Source organism: Phalaenopsis equestris, unplaced genomic scaffold (genome assembly GCF_001263595.1).
Source record: "Phalaenopsis equestris unplaced genomic scaffold, ASM126359v1 Scaffold000036, whole genome shotgun sequence".
Lineage (NCBI taxonomy): Eukaryota > Viridiplantae > Streptophyta > Magnoliopsida > Asparagales > Orchidaceae > Phalaenopsis > Phalaenopsis equestris.
In genome coordinates, this window is record NW_018164478.1 from 5667433 (window position 1) to 5672593 (window position 5161).

Below are 5161 nucleotides of genomic sequence, written 5' to 3' on the forward strand. Positions count from 1 at the left end.
ATCAAAATGCAACCTAGTAGAAGGTTTCCCTTAGGGAGAGAATCATCGACAATGAGATATTTCTTGACTGGTTAATCATCATCAAAGTAATCAAGGAAACCCTCAAGGAAACTACCCGAGTCAATGAAGGAATCATCCTTGAGATCCATGTCAGCATCATTATCAATAGTTACATCAGATGAAATCAACACATTAATGCTATCAATGATGAATCTTGCTCCATCTTTCTCTATGAAAAAAGGGAAAAGACTAGAAAAATGTGAAATAACGAGAGTCAACCTCATAATGAGTGCACTACTCAACCTGCTCCATCCAGACCCATTATCTTTTACTAAAATAGGGTGGTATGGAGACTTTTTAAAATATCGTTAAGGAGTGTCCCAAGAATAATTTTGAGTCCTCCTATCTAGTGAGACATTTGTAGAGATAAACATAAATAATAGAATAACCATAAACCTTTCTCTTATTTCTAGAATGTATAGTGGCGCAAATCTAGCTGCCAGTACATCATTATAAAAAGAAATGATGATAGTAGGTACAAGGTCAAAAAGAGTGCTCTTTATAAAAGAAACAACCTATAAGGCTAAGGCTATCCTCTAAGTTCACTCCTTAATCTCTTCCTAGTAAGAGGAGCAGGATGATACAGTAACTTCTACATCACCTGCTTTGAAGTGTGACAAAGGACAAAGCCAACCAAGGAATCTCTTACAATCTCTTGTACTTCTCTCTTCTAGGGAATAAATGAAAGTCTCAATCCAACCAAGGAATCTCTACAAGCTCTTGAACTTCTCTCTTCTAGGGAATAAATGAAAGTCTCAATCTTCCTCTTAAGGAAGTGAGTGGAATCATTAAAAAAAAATACAAACCATGGGTTTAGCGAGAATTGAGCTACAGATAGAGGTCACGGACCTTAAAGAAATTGGGCCACATGGACTACTAACACATCAAAGGAAACCTCTCCAAGAGCAAGTGCTGCTTCCGTGGGAGAAGTAGAGACTATATTTGGGGATACTGATCACTGACCAATAAATGAGTGATGTGCCCAGGATAATCAATCACGACCTAAAAAACCGTTTAGGATCAGAGGCACTGAAATAGTCTCAAGTGTAAGCTTCTCAATCAAAACAATCTAAGGGGCCCTCTATTCAATGCTTATTCCTTGCCTCTGCCTTCTCTTGGCATTCTTGCTCAATCTCAAACTTGTTGCTCAGTAGGCTCCAATCTCATGGGAGTGACATTGATGACTCTAGGTATCACTCGAATAGTAGACCGGGTGATGCCTTGAGGGGCAGCCTTGGAAGACTTAAAAAGTATGAAGAAAATAGTTGACATTTTAGATGACTGATAAAAAATAGAAGTACATGTGGCTACCTTACTCATGGCTTCCAACTTTTTTGGAGAAGAAGAGCGGACCATAAGTAGGCAACCACCATGGGGATATGTATTCAAGTACAACTTTCTTTCCTCTACAGAGGACATAAAACAATTGCTTCGATAAGGGTAGGGTTCCCTACAACAAAATAAATGGGCTAGTCAACACAACCAAAATTGATTGTATCTACAGTGGTGCTAAAAAAAGTTGGAAATTGATAGAAAGTCTTCTTTAGTAGACTTTTTGATGACAAATCTCTACGTGGACATACCTATGCAAAGGAGAAAGCTAGAGTCAAACAAAAGGATCTATATACAAACATGAATCCAATGAAGGATCGTAATGATAATAGAAATTTATAAAACATGCATCTATAGTATTGAAGGAAAAACTAACACAACATCAACCATATAACTAGCTATGCTACAAAAATAAGGGTACAATGGCATCTGGATAATAAGGAGTGTGATTGTTGTAGTCGGGAGTTCAAAGGAGTGATCAACACCCAAGACTCCTAAAGTGTGCTACTACCAGTCTGAGGGCACAAAGGATGGATAGGGTTAGTGTAAACTTGACAACACAAGCGATCTTACTAAAAAATTGAAACAAATAGAAATTAAATCAAGTCAAGATTGTAAAAACTAAATTGGCTAAACAAATAAACTAAGAACAAAAAGACTACATCAAAGTAAACAAAATACCTAATATGGTGGGTAGTTTCTATCCCCAATGATTCCACCAAATTTTGTTCACATCCAATTTTATTTTGATTGAAAGTATGGCCTTCTTAGCATCTATCTCATATTGGATCCCACTTTCTAGGTCACATCCTCTTTAGAAAAAATAAATGATAAAAGGTAAAATTGAAAAAATGGATAAAAACTAAAAGTAATAAAAGAATAGCTACAAAGATATTTATATTTAAAAGTCCTCATAAGATAAATCGGAGAAGAGAGGTCCAAAGTAAATCAAAACATGCTTGACCCAACAACATATACAAGAAAGATTTTATAAAAAGAATCTCATAACCAAACTAGAATGCAAAATCAAATTTTTTTTGTTATGGATTCAAGAGACTTCCCACGACGAAATATCCTAATGGTCAATTATATCCTAGGGAGATTCCGAGAAAACTCATGATAAAAGGTAATATGTTTGCTTTAAAATAGTCTTTTAAAACATATGTAAACAAGGAGATTATTCATGATACTGGTAGAGGAAATCTTCCAGCCGTTGAGGATAAATTAGGACATTAAGTAGAGGGTGAATTATCATCATCTGATAGGTAGATTCTACTGATTTTAGATGGTCTACTGTACGCATCTATAAGGAATTTAAACAAAGGAAATGATTGTTTCTAAAGGGAGTAGATCAATGGATATGTCAATGAAAAACCTAAACATGTAGAGAAATCTTGGTTAGGGCTTTATGGACCCTTTCTCCTAAATTATTGAGAGCCCAGATGTACTAAGATTTGAAGGTAGTTGATGCAACTCAGCTAGAGGATCACTTTATTAACAACCTAAGTGTTGCATCAACTGAAGTGTTCTAGTAGATCCAAAGCCAATAGAAAGAAACATTTAAGCTCTTATGACTCTAACTAGACCAAAAGGAGAATATGAATTACACCTGCCATGAGTATGGATAAAAAATATATAATAAGAAATAGGAAAAAGATAACTTAGCTATAAAGTTAAGCAACCCCACAAAGGACTTACATTTTTATTTGGGTTGGGAAAGCCTTTAATATTCTATATTGCATAGATACCCACCTAATTGTATAAAAGAAATTTTGGGACAATTTGATAGGAAATTAAGAGTGGTTTCCGTAGATAATACATTACCTATATAGTGAGCTAAGACATCTTAAGTGTGGCGGCCCTTTTAGCATGCTAGACAATAATATACATGTATTTTATGATAATTTTAAAATTGGTTCAAAGGCTATGCATGAAGGTAAATACAGAAGAAAAAAAAAACAAATTTTAAAATATTAACTAATTTAATTTTAAATTTTCATTAGAGATTAACCTTTTAATAATTAAACTTTTATATTTGAAATTTTATCCTAATGAGTTTAGTTGTGATCATATCCAAACAAACCAAAGGCAAAAAAAGAGTGAATACATGTAAGATGTTGAAAAATAAACATTCAATATACAAGAATAAATGGTTGGGTGTAGCTAGGTCGAAAATAATCGCAAAAAAATAAAAAAAACTAATTGAGATCCACTTATACATGGATGATCCTAGAACCATACAATAAATATACAACATGGAATTAAGGTATGTGATCCTAGAACCATACAATCAAACAACTCTTGGTCCTCTCTATATGGTCCTGCTCAAATCTCCATAACTCATGTTCATACCTTAGTTTTAGTTTAGACTTTCTTAGGACTCTAAAAGTACATAGGAAGTTAAAATAATACTCTACGTACAAATCAGAGGTAAGTACAAGATATATCTTGCAACATATAAAAGTTCATATTAGGTGAGAGGAGATCTAAGTAGCACTTGTAGAAAATATGTTAGTCTGCATCATTAAGCTCCTTCCTTTTAGATATGTCATACTACAAAAAAAATCTACTCTAAATATATTAGTGTGCAAGTCTCACACCTAGTAAAGCATGAAAAAAAGCACTTAAGGTGTGAAAAAGCTTGCACAAGCCAAAGAACAATAGATTTGCGCAAAAATCTCTAACTACACACTAGCTATAGTTCTAAATGGGAACTACAAGGTGTTGCCTAACCAACATCTAAGTATAAGACATGCAGTGTAGAAGCTAAGGTTCTTCCCATATGATCTTGACGGGGTCACTATGCTGGCACCCCATCCTGAGCATCTTGATGAACTAACCCTCATGATGACAAGTGACGAAGGTTAGCCTAGGCCTATACTTGGAACGATCCTGTGAGATTAGCTTCTAATAGGATAATTCACATTACCCAATTAGATAAATTAGTAGATAATGTTCATTTACCTATTAAAACCATACACGACACTAAGGGTCGTTAAGGCCTTACCACTAATGTGCTAACTCATATAACTTAGACCTATAGAAGAAGAAAAAAAAATGTTTTACCTGGACAAAGAAAAACACTACCTATTAAAACCATACACGACACTAAGGGTAGTTAAGGCCTTACCACTAATGTGCTAACTCATGTAACTTAGACCTATAGAAGAAGAAAAAAAAAATGTTTTACCTGGACAAAGAAAAACACTTCAAGCATAAAAATGAACAATATGAAAATCAGTTTCATGAAAAGCTAAGCTCGAAAAACATAACACATACAACCATCATGTTATAAATAATGCAATAAAGGTAGATCAATGCAATAAAGACATTAAGAAGGTGAGTATAAAAAGTACAAACTCTTAAATGGGTCATATAACACAAGTAAAATGCTATCCTCAAGAAAAAGGATGGCACCATGGGGTCATATAAATAATCCTAATGTACTTGTCTTCCATTCTATGAAAATGGTTAGGTACGACAATGTTAAAACACCAAAAATGTAATAAATGAATAACACCATGACACAAAAAATGTGAAATTCCAAGTAGGAAATAAGGAAAAAGACTTTAGACATGTAGACGATCACTCCTAAGTAGTGGTAAAGCTTCAACATTTTTCTACATGCCTCATCAAAAAGTCTACAAAAGGTGAAAGCAGAAAAGAAAGAGTTTTGTTTGGGTCCTATCAACAAGCAGCATAACTGACATAAGTCCAACCAAATAATCAAGCTAAGAAAAACTACCACTCAGGCAGAAGGGTGTACCAG